Source organism: Hermetia illucens, chromosome 1 (assembly GCF_905115235.1).
Source record: "Hermetia illucens chromosome 1, iHerIll2.2.curated.20191125, whole genome shotgun sequence".
In the NCBI taxonomy this organism is placed as follows: Eukaryota; Metazoa; Arthropoda; class Insecta; order Diptera; family Stratiomyidae; genus Hermetia; species Hermetia illucens.
The window spans coordinates 152428307-152440981 of record NC_051849.1 but is presented as its reverse complement, the minus strand read 5'-3'; the positions used below and the strand labels follow the sequence as shown (position 1 = coordinate 152440981).

General features: G+C 41.3%; 2 protein-coding genes across 3 annotated transcripts in view; both read right to left on the bottom strand.

Annotated features, from left to right (window-relative positions):
• The window catches only part of LOC119655778 (calcium/calmodulin-dependent 3',5'-cyclic nucleotide phosphodiesterase 1-like), an 831136-nt gene extending 822991 nt beyond the window's left edge, over positions 1-8145 (bottom strand). Inside the window, exons 1-2 of one of the 2 annotated variants that reach the window (XM_038061896.1) lie at positions 8029-8145; positions 7370-7911 (exon numbers count right to left, since the gene is read on the bottom strand). The gene's annotated coding sequence lies outside the window, so the exon portion shown is untranslated. Of the gene's footprint in view, positions 1-7369; positions 7912-7969 lie in introns of both variants that reach the window. The other variant, XM_038061905.1, reaches the window with a different exon arrangement.
• Positions 1-12675, bottom strand: part of LOC119646279 — a 118066-nt gene that overhangs the window by 11859 nt on the left and 93532 nt on the right. The window lies entirely within an intron of this gene.

Here is a 12675-nt window from a genome sequence, read left to right as displayed (position 1 = left end):
GCTATCGTAGGCCGCATTAAAGTCGAGAAATAGATGGTGCAACTGATGTCCATATTCCAACAGTTTTTCCATCGGTTGCCGCAGAGAGAAAATCTGATCTGTTGCTGATTTGCCTGGAGTGAAGCCTCTTTGGTATAGGCCAATGATGTTCTGAGCGTATGGGGCTATCCAGCCTAGCAAGATCTTATAGAGGGTACTCAGCAACATGATACCTCTATAATTACTGCACCGTGTGATATCTCCCTTTTTATGTATGAGATAGATAATGCCTCGCTGCCAATCATCAGACATTGATTCGCTGTCCCACACTTTGAGCACAAGTTGATGAACCACTTGGTGTAATTGGTCGCCTCCATATTTAACCAATTCGGCTGTAATTCCATCGGTTCTTAGCCACTTATGATTTTTAAGCCGATGAATTCCACGGACTATTTCTCCTATACTTGGTGGTGGCAGTATTTTTCCGTCGTCTTCAGTTGACAGGACCTCCAACTCGCCGATGTTCTGGTTGTTCAGTAGCTCATCAAAGTACTCAACCCATCGCTCCATGCCCATTCTGTCGGAAATCAGATTTCCCCTTTCTCTCGGCAGGATGAGCGTCGAGGTGTATAAGGCTCCATCCTGCTGGCTTGTTTGTAAAACTTCCGCGCCTGGTGCGGTTACTACCTGTATTTTCCTAGTTCACAGACTTGTTGGTTCTCCCGGGCTTCCTTTTTCCGGCTGTGAAGTCGCTTCTCCGCTCGACGGAGTTCGTGATAAGTCTCTGCGCGTGCCCGTGTTCTTTGAGAATGCAACGATAGTCGGTATGCGTCATTCTTCCGTTCCGTTGCTAGCTTACATTCTTCGTCAAACCAGCCGTTCCGACTTTTTTGGCGGCTGGGGCCAAGTATCTACGTGGCCGTATCAATGATAACGTTCTTCAGATGGTTGTGAAGACTATTAGTTGATGCTTCTTCTCCAAGATCTCTGTTGACTGCGGTTATGGCGGGATCCATTTCCCTCTTACAGGTGTTGCGGAGAACTGTGTCCTGGGTGGCTTCAGTATTCACTCTCACCTGATTGTCAGAGGGGATTTGTAGGTGGTGTCGTAATTCGAGCTCGGAACACCATGCCAAAGAGATAGTGGTCCGAGTCTATATTGGCCCCCCTATATGTATACTTTTATGCACGAAGTAAATCGGAAATAGGTAATAGGCAATGTTTGTTTACCGTGAACATTATCTAGGGCTGTAATATGTAAGTATTTATAAATAAGAACTTCTTCATGTTTGTTGATAATGTTGAGCTCTTAGTGTGAAACGTATGGAATTAGGTGTAATCGACAGAGTACTTTGAAGAACAAATTATTTGTGTAAATAGCTGCTGACGTAGTTGCATTTTAAACTATTATGCAAGTGCAACTGTAACGCACTAAAAGTTTCTCACATAAGGAAATACAGAACCTTTTATGTTGTAAGTTCCACTGCATTACATCTTGGTTCCCATAGTTCTCAATAATATTTTATTAACGATCTTTAATACTAGGAGAGATTGTTGATGCCTAAAACTCGAAAAGGGTCTCTAATAAGTACTTGGCGAGAGAATACATTAGAGCGATTGTTCCATTTAAAACGCTAAGTACGTATCTATCTATTGCTTAATTATTAATATTTCACAGATTCTGATTTTTTCTTTCATACTATGAGAGCTCCCGAAGCAGAAACAGCCCAAAACTGAGTTGCGATTATATTTCGCCTATTGTCACCCACATCGTGTTTGAAATGATGATACTTTGCATGGATACAATCTTGACAATGGGACAATACTTCTTTGTTTGGAATTATCCGCATGTCACTCTCACAGCCCAATGCGAGCTGGATTGCCAACGAACGATTTGTCTCTTCATATTTACAAATCAATCCAATAAACAATACATACTTCGTACAATGTATAACAATGAAAGGAATTGCCACACTTTTACAGAACTATAAATAAAATGCAATGTGAATAAAGTTGATTTTTTGTAAATTACTGGCGGCGCGTCTCCAAATCTCTGCCAGTAGGGTATCCCTTTTGTCAGTAGTAACTAGGTACGCCATAAACCCAAATGCAGAATAATCGAATGGTGATCCAATCATTCTTTAGAGGGAAAATTATTTCAAGCACGAAACTTGTTCTTGACAAGTAGATATGTATATTTTCCCGAATAGTAATAGTAACTGGCTCCCTTATTACATTCCAGGGCTATGCACGCGTTTATAGACCTTTGGTTCATTTCGTTACTCTAGGTCACTGGATTGGACTAAATTAATTCCAATTTAAATGTTTCAAGAGTAATCCATCATTAGAAAGCTAGAATCAAAGAATGCTTTCACATCTTTCGAGAACATGCAATAACCTTTGGTGATACCCCCATCTATATTATTGGAAAAAAAAACGTTTCGGTCCCGTACAGCCACCCCGTAAGAATCATCTGACTTACTAACTAGGTCGTTTCGTTAAAGCTTACACCGATGATCAGAAGAAAATAATAATCGAATTCTGGATGCATGCAATTCTTGAAACTGTCTCTGCCGCGTAATTCAAAGTTGCAAGTGTTTTCACAAACTTCCAGTCAAACTAATAACGGATTTGAGTCTGGTATGGTGAATGTGTATAATTGTCAAACAATCCGTCTAAAAAATTCGCCTTCGCCCAAGCGGTAGTAGAATCGTGTCATCTGCAATAATACAACCAGATCTACAATTCTGGATAGCATCAAAAAACATTTTCTGATATGTGTAACCAATAAGTTAGGAGTTAAATAAGTTCCCGTATAAAGGCTAAGTTCCTGATCGCCTTTAACTCGGTAAAGGACAGTAACGATCTTTGCTTATGTCTAGACCAAGTAGACTCGCACATCCCATTGGTAGCCCTGGTTAACCATTAGACAACAGTCGTGTAGTGAACAAACGTGAGCGGCGCCCCGGTGCACACTCTGATGCAGAAACCGCTAAACCTGGCAAGAGATATAAATTGCACCCACCCAATTGCAATTGAACAAAATAATTGATTGTATACGCCTGGTGGGAGACCAGTTGTATTTGGAAATCCACCCTGTCTGGAGGTTGGTTCTATGGATTCTGGGGCGCACCTTGTATTGCATTTGATCGACCCTTTTAGTAGTAGCTCCAGGGTAGAAACTTACATTAGAGATTAGCTCGCAAATTAAAGAACTATAACAGGAAAATGAAGTCCTTAATAGGACAACTCAGACTAGTTCACTCCGAACGAAGTCGCGAAGCCCTAGTGTAAATGAACTAAAAATTACCACACAGATGAAAAAAAAATGGCTAGATAAAGTGACTGGTTTTTGCAAACATGAAAAGATCTTCGACTCGAAAGGCAGACTCGTTATTGGACATCATTACGCAGAGTCCTGCGAGAAATATAATAAACATCGCCGATTAATATTAGCGAAATCAATAAGCACTTGAAAGTTAAAAGCCTACTGTTGACAGCCATGATAAAGGAGTGCTCTTTAATTGATCCAAACAACAATGTTTGGAAAATACACACTGTAGACGCAGATAACTAGAGGGCTCCACCCTGCGTATAAAAAAACGACATTGTAGAAGACAAGTATTTGGAAGTACAACTCGACTCAATTAACGTGAAAGCACCATTTCCGGAAGAAATATAAGAAACCCTACAGATTACTCTGGTGCTTTAGGGGTGCGATAGGTAACCCATGAAGACTTTCACCGCACCGGGTTCATTACATATACATCCATAATAAAGGTCATTTTGACGTACGCATGCAACGTTTGGTGGTGGAGACTGATCAATACGAATAGCAGGAAGCAGCTTTCGCAGATGCAAATACCTAGTTGCCTTGGTATTACTGGCGCAATGAGTACTACGCCGACAGTGCCACTTGAAGCTATCCTAAATCTACCCCCCATTAATTTGTGTGTGTGTGAAAAGGAAAGTAGCTAACGACACATGAAGACATGATACCATTGCCCCGTAGAAAGACGGCGAATCATACGGTCTTGCGTGCATCTGGAAATGTCTTGATAACCATCTAGTGGCTCTGATGCCAACCGAACATATGATTTCCAGAATTGTCTCTGAAAAGCCATACTCTGTCTTAATAACCACAATACAAGAATGGACGTTAATGGCCATGTGTCTTTTCGGATTACAGACTTAATAATCCTCACCGACGGGCCAGTCGTGGATTGATGGATCGCCCGCAGGGGTATTCTCGGGTATTCTAATTATTGTAATGGCCCAACCCCTACAACCATATTCCAGGCAAGGATATACGCCATTACATTGGCAGCTGCGGAATGCTTCCGACAGAAATGGCGGGATCGCACCATTCGAATCTGTTCCGACAGTTGGACAGCATTATTAACATTAAACAGCAACAACACATCCAACCATGTGGTGTAGAGTTACCACCAGTTCCTGCTGAAGCTTGGCCAACTGCACGAAACATTTCTGTTATGGGTGCCAGGGCACTCAAACATCACTGGTAATAATAAGGAAAGAATCTGGGTCTATAATGATGGGGCAAGAACCAGCTTTTGGCATCCGGTCATGGAAGTCGACTCTTAGGAATGAAAGTGCAAGGATTCTTGCAGCCAAGTGGAGAAACTTTAACTTTTGCCGGCAGGCGAAAATCCTTGTGAAAGAACCGGGGAGTGGTGGTTTTGGCTATATGCAGTCAATGTGAAGTGGAGGAAGAGAAGGTCCTGCACTTCATATGTAGCAGCCGGGCCCCTCAGATCTCAGATGAATACACCTCGGTAAGGTTTTCTTCCACGAAGAATCTGCGCACTCTCGGCCTCTGGAGAGTGTTCTTACATTCGCAAAATTCTACGAACCCCGCAAGCGAGATGTCATTAAATAGGTCACTTACGGAGATAGTATAATGGGCCTGTCAAAGGCCTGAGTGCAACACTAACTCCACAAGCGATGCACCAGGAAACGAACTTCCTGAATATAGCCTTCTTCGTTTGAGGATAGAGTGGTCCTGAGTCGCCCATATACTTGTGTTGCTAACTACGAGCAATTTGTCCCTTCCTTGTAGTACAGGAAGTTCTAAAAAAGTTATTTACTGACAATTTTGCTTGTTAGCATAGAGGCAAACTGACGCTGCATATTCTCAAGGCTTCGAACCGACGGTTCTCGCTCAACATAATTCATATCTATATCACGTTTCTTGGAAGGCTGTACAATTCAAATATGTTGCATGTTTTCAAGAACTCCAATTACAGCGCATTGCCCAATTTTTTAAGAAACCTAATAGTGCAGTTTTTCTTGAAGGATACGTGTGATATAGTCAATTAGAGAACTCTTTTGACCATGTGCAAGATGCTGTAATTGTTGTAGAGCCTCATTGTCCAATATCCCAATTGTCGGAAATTAAGGGCACTGTACCGGTTCAAAAGAGCGCCTCTTGCTGTAGTTGTCAGTAATATTCGAACATCGGTTTTGTTTCCAAGCACACCGCCAAGTGGGGCAGGAGTACTTTCTAGAGGCTCATCTCATTTCACATAGGCCTAGAACATCCAACCTATATTGCTGGGATTCCTGTTAGAGTTAAAGAATGCTGTTATTTAGACTGTGCGCATATTCCACAAACCAAAGACTGTAGCCACAAGGTCAGCCCCTACCTCAGGCTAGCCCACAATTCGATCGTAAATATTACGTGACACCATCTTACGCTAATTCTTTTGCGCTAAGTGATATTTCACTATGTGTATAGTAAATGCGGCCTCATATTTTAAATATCTGTTGCGCAGTACATTAATCTTGCTTAAACTAAAGGATAACTGAGTGCTTGGAGCACAAAGCTGTCGTATTGAAGGTCGCGGTTCAAATCTGATTGGTGGCAGTGAGATTTGTATCGTGATTTGACGTCGGCTACCAGTCGACTCAGATGTGAATGAGTATCTGAGCGAAATCAGGGTAATAATCTCGGACGAGCTGAATGCTGATCGCATTGCCTCCTACAGTGTACTACTGTAGTGTACCGTTAACGATCTTGAATGAAGTGTTCTGACACACTTCAAGGCCCTGATCCAATATGGATTGTTGCGGCGCCACCGGATTATTATTATTATTATTAAACCAAAGAATATGTAGGAGCAAAAATACTGCCTAGGTCAACTTAGCTGAGGCTCTAGAAAGAATTGAAAGGACTACTTTATGGTATTGTTAAGCATGAATGAAATGTCAATGTATCTTCCACTGGCTAAATTGATTTCCATACGTGTCATTTTTGGACTAGCTTTTTCCTTAATCAAATGCTTGCAACATTTGTGTTTACTAAAACCCAATCCAAAACCTTTTTGAATATTAAATATAATCTATCTTCTCTGCATCCTGCCTTTTCATACAAATGACAACTAAATCCCTTCACTGCCCGAACATGGTAGAATAAAACATCAATAGTCAGAATACCTGCAAAATTTGAATGGCTTTAAATTTCCCAGTAAATCATGGTGGATTAAGCTTTAATGCATTATCTGGATCAGCGGATTGCAGTGAACAAACACAAGATAAATAAATCCATCTTTTGTTCAATCTGGGATTTGATAGCTGTTTTATTTATTGGAAATTATATTACATCAAGGGGACTGAAATCGATAAACATACACATACATATAAGCGTTTCTCAAGGCTTTGTAACAGAAGAATATGGTAGAAAAATGAAAGTTGGAGATTATACGAAACGTAAAACCACAGAGACGAAATCCTAGCAACCTACGGAATAGGAGCGAGATTGATGTAGAGCTCGTTATAAAAAGCCCCCGAGTAACATTGCATGTCACATCGTTTAGACGATTCTTCTAAATTTGTAAACAATACAGCCATGACGATATCAAGGTGAGACATTTGAAACCAAAGTAAGTTCGTTGGCTCTCTCCTCTACTCCCAATACGCACATAACAAATTTGAAATCTTATATGAAATAATATTTCGGAGAACATCGCTTTTAGTTGAGAATGTTCTACCAGAATGTGCTGTAATGGAAGTTATTTATATCTAAGAGTCATTCAACATTGACAATGCGTCGGCCAAGGTAGTTGAGTGTCAGCCTCTCCATCTCGATGTCCCGGGTTCAAATCCTGCTTGGTAGTGGATATTTGTACTGCCGCGTTGCAGTAGGGATACCACTTGCATGGAAGAAGGGCAAGAGCAATGGTAATGGAACTGAAGACCAACCTCATTTAAAATAACAACACGAAAGACTGAATAGATAAAGGAGTGAATAGGAGGCATATATAGATAACATAGTCATTCTTGTAGAAATCTAAACGTCTGTTAACTAGGTAACTCAGTTATTTTACAGTAAGTAGGATTGTAATTATCAGAAATGAGTGGGGATACTTACATAAATTTCCGCTTCGCCAAATCAAAAAGCCCTGTTCAAAGGAAGCCGCTTTAGTAGATGAGTTTGGTTGGAGAAAAGAAATAAGAGATACACTTCACTTTACTACTTTTACTTTATCACTCCACTGACTTTTCGTAATACATATTGACACTGCCAACGCAACGATCAATTTCAGATTCTTTAGGAATTTTAATTTCACGGGATTACTTCATATCCCTCATCAAACACAAAAAATAGAATCCTCTCTGCTTAAACACAAAACGGTATTTATCTTGGTATTGATTAAAACGGTGGCGGGTCATAGGATTTTCAATTCGACTGATTGAAGGATTTTTCACACTTGAATACACTTTCAAAAACTTGCTCTAATGACCAAAATGGAAATAGGGATTTAGGTCGATATAATGCCTTAAATAGAACGATAAATAAGGTTCGACGATAAGCCGAAGTCGATGACGAAAATGTTGGAACACGGGCAATTAAGGCGCACACAGTAATAGAAGCAATACTATTGAAATCAATTATTCACCCTCGACGTAAACCTAGAAACACATAAAAATAAAATACGCCTCCTCACACTGTAACATTTGTTGCTGTTACAGGCAAACCCGCAACGATATACATTATTTTCAGGATCAAATCCAATAACACCTGCATACCTCTCAAGCCTGGAAGTATCGGAAAATTCACAGAGAGATGGAGATGAAATTAGAACAGAATTACACAAGACTATAGTACAATATCGAAAAGATTGAACAGGCGATGTACTGTTTTACAAGGCAGCACAAGTTCAACTGACATTTGTGCCTTTCAGTCTTGCGATACTATGGTAGCGTCAGGAAGGAAATCATGTCACGAGTGTACGCCTTATAACTCTCAATGTGAGGCATCTTAAAAGCTAAAGCAAGAGGTCGGTTTTTGAGTATCATACAAATTCGAAATGATGCTTTCACCGTGAGGTGTCTGAGCTACGGTGAAACGAGCTTTTACCCCACACTTACCGCTGCCAACATTCCGTTGGGCAAAGATATTTCTGTCCAGCATTACATCGTCAAACTCAATTAAGGGTGCCCATGACATGAGAGAAATCTACGACCCTATTTCTATTCAGTTGTAAATATGTACCTATTCCACATCCTGACACTAGTGCAACTACGGAAACTATATCTATTACTAAATCAGTACATTTTACCGCAAGGACGCTGGGCATTTCGAAATTTGGCATCAAATAGAAAATGTGCCTAATTTAGGAATTTATAGTACAAGCTTCACCTATTGTAATCGTTTGTCTAAAATTCGGAAACAGTGAAACGTAACACCTGCCAGGATCCGTACAGCTTTTCAGGGAAAATAAAAGTTTACAGAACGCGCGTGAACACTTTACAAGTATTGCAGGCCCTGCGCACAAATCAGCCCCTCAAATTGCCATCCCCTTTCGTTCCACGTGTCAGTCTCCAGTGCACATGTAAAGGTATCATCCTACATCAATCAAAAGCGTGATTTTCAAAAATGATAAAATTAAATTGATTGTATAAGACCATAAATTAAGTATCTACTTTTACCTATCCACCATCTTCGAGTTCACATTAAAGCGTGTCCCTAAACTTTAAGCTTCCATCATATCCTTTTCTCCACCAGCGGTTCGGCGTTTTCGAGTGAAACTCTAACAGGTGTCCTTCTTTTGTTGATAGAAATTTTCACGAGCTTCTTGTATATGTCTTGATGTTGAATTTATTTTCTACTCAACTTTGCCAGCGAATTGGATTTAGATGGGAAACTCGAAAATGTGCTATTGTCAGCGCAAACATCAAATATGAATACCAAATGTGGTACGAGCAATCAAATATTGAGCGTTTCATATGCCTGTCAGGGAAGTTGAGGAATGGGGACCTCCTATGGCCGAAATGAGACAGACAAACAGGAATGAGGACTGCGAAGATGAATTGGGCTCGTAATCAATCACACAATGTCATACTATAAAAATTCTAGTTGAAATCACAAGTACTCGGATTGTTGTGCAATGCATACATATGTAGTGCCTATATATCCAGAATGTGAATGTGTGCTCACAAACTTCTGAAAATGGACAATTTCCAACTAACATTTTTTTAATAGTTTTTCTGTTAAATGACCAGGATGACGAAGGCTTTTCGGTTCTTATATTGCAATGTTAGCAGAAGGGCGAACTATTATGAGGCAAAGGTAAATCAATTAGGGATTGGGGGGTCGTAAGGAGTACTTTACAAGTTTTTGGAATCACGTAGGCATAAATCCTTGATGAATGCCATAGTTTTAAACTGTAAAACTAATATAAAATGACGGTCGAACGGACCCCATATCCACAAAGAAATGAACGCAGGGTTCGAAGAATTATGCCCACTGCTAGACTAATCGTCGCCCCAAAAGTGAGTTAGGAATGCATTGGAAGCGCATAGGATTTTGGTGACAAGTGGTGTAAATTCAACTTTATTGTCCCGTTTATTCAATCGACAGGTAATGAGATCACATTTGATTCCAAAACTGCAATCGACAGTAGAATCCTTGCCAACAGGGTTGAAGTACCGTGGCTATAGGATTTACCGAAACCGAAGGAAATTTTCCAGACATGAAAATTTTCCAACCTTGAGATACGTGGAAGGAGTTAACAATAAATAAAGTGATAAATATAACCGCAAACATATAGTCGAATCTTTTCTAGCAAATTATGATGAAAACACCACGTTAACCCTTGGCTCAATTTACTTCGAAACTTAGCTTAGAAGCTTATTGCATTGCAATCGATGCCCTTTGAAATCTTCCTGCACACCCTTCGGGCTATTTAGTTGTCGAACAAGCGGTTCCTAATTTTGCGGAGGATAATGCCCAGAACATTTTGCCTTCAGATATATGTATACATAAGAATATTTAGTAGCGCAACTGCGTCCTTAGCATGTGGGTTGTGAAGTGTATATATTACACTTAACACTGAAGCCATCCACAACACAGCCCTTCGCGACACCTATAAGAGGGAAATGGATGCCGCAATAACCGCAGTCAACAAAGGACCTGGAGATGAATCATCAACTAATGATCTTCACCACCATCTGAAGAACGTTATCATTGATACGGCCACAAATATACTTGGCCCCAGCCACAAAAGCAGTCGGAACGGCTGGTTTGACGATGAATGTAAGCTAGCAATGGAACGGAAAAATGCCGCATACCGAATATTGTTGCATACTCAAAGAACGCGAGCACGCGCAGAGACCTATCACGAACTCCGTCGAGCGGAGAAGCGACTTCACAGACGGAAAAAGGAAGCCCGGGAGAATCAACAAGTTTTTGAATTAGAAAAGTACAGGGAGCAACCGCAGTAGGCATAAAACGCGGAAGTTTTACCAACAAGTCAGCAGGATGAAGCCTTATACACATCGATGCTTATCCTGCCAAGACAAAGAAGGAAATCTGATTTCCGACAGAATGTGCATATTGGAGCGATGGGTTGAGTACTTTGATGAGCTACTGAACAACCAGATCATTGGCGAGTTGGAGGGCCCGCCAGCTGGAGACGACGGAAAAATACTACCACCACCAAGTATAGAAGAAAGAGTCCGTGCAATTCATCGGCTTAAAAATCATAAGTAGCCACGAGCCGATGGAATTACAGCCGAATTGGTTAAATATGGAGGCGACCGATCACCAAGTGGTTCATCAACTTGTGCTCAAGGTATGGGACAGCGAATCAATGCCTGACGATTGGCAACGAGGCATTATCTGTCTCATACATAAAAAGGGAGATATCACACAGTGCAATAATTATTGAGGTATCACCTTGTTGGCCGGATAGCCCCGAACATAATTGGCCCCTACCAAAGAGGCTTCACTCCAGGCAAATCAGCAACAGATCAGATTTTCTCTCTGCTCCAAGTGATGGAAAAACTGTTGGAATATGGACAACAGTTGCACCATCTATTCATCGACTTTAAAGCCGCCTAGAATAGCATAGCCAGGGTAAAACTGTACACGGCCATGAGAGAATTCGGTTTCCCGACGAAATTAATAAGACTGACTAAGCTGACTCTGACCAATGTGCGAGGCCAGATAAAAGCAGCAGGATCACTTTCAAGACCATTCGACATCAACAACGATCAACGACAAAGGGATACCCTATCATGCGTCCTCTTTAGCCTGGCCCTGGAGAAAGTGATCCGTGATGCTGATGTAAATGCAAAAGGTACGATCCTCTTTAAGTTCACCCAACTACTGGCCTATGCTAACAATGTCGACACCATGGGAAGAACCACCCGAGACGTACAAACTGCCTTCATCCAGATCGAGCAGGCGGCAATTCGCGAAGGCAAGACAAAATGTATGGTGGCAACGTCAGCACCGAAAACCAACCAACGAGCAATATCAATCCGCACTGGTCAAACGGGAAGAATAAAGATAGGAGAATACAACTTTGAAACCGTTGATAATTTCACCTATCTAGGGTCGAAAATCACAACCAATAACAACTACGATGATTAAATCCGCGCACGGTTGTTGCCAGTCAACAGAGCCTATTTCAGCTTACAAAAACTGTTCCGCTCGAAAGATCTCACCATAGGGTCAAAGCTCTTACTGTACAAGACAATGATCTTGCCGGTCCTCATGTATTCCTCGGAGACTTGGGTTCTTAGCAAGAAAAATTGCGAACACTTGGCCGCGTTCGAGCCAACAATCCTCCGAAGAATTTTTGGCACCCTACATGAGGAGGGACGATTTCGTAGCCTACACAATGACGAAATCTATGAGCGATACCATGACCGTCCGGTTGTGGATAAAATCCGGCTCAATGGGTTACTGTGGGCGGGTCACTTAACCCGTATGGATGAGGATGATCCCACCCGAAAGTCTATAAGGACAATATCTATGGGAGAAAAAGAAGGCAAAGCAGACCTTGCCTAAGATGGAGTGATGGCGTAGGTCAGGACGCCAGACAGCTTTTAGGGAGATGGAATTGGTGGACCTCGGCACAAAGTCGAGATGTCTGGAGTTCCTTATTATGAGAGACCCAGACCGGATACCGGTTGTTGCGCCGTTGATGATGATGATGATGATGAATCGATGCCCTTTGTAAACTTCCTGCACATCCTCCTCCGGGCTATTTAGTTGTCGAACAAGCGGTTCCTAGTTTGCGGAGGATAATGCCCAGAACATGTTGTCTTCAGATATATAGATACATAAGAATATTTAGTAGAGCAACTGCCTCATTTGCATGTGGGTCGGGATGTGTATATATTACATTTAGTATGTCAGACTATTCACTTTAATATTAATGTTAC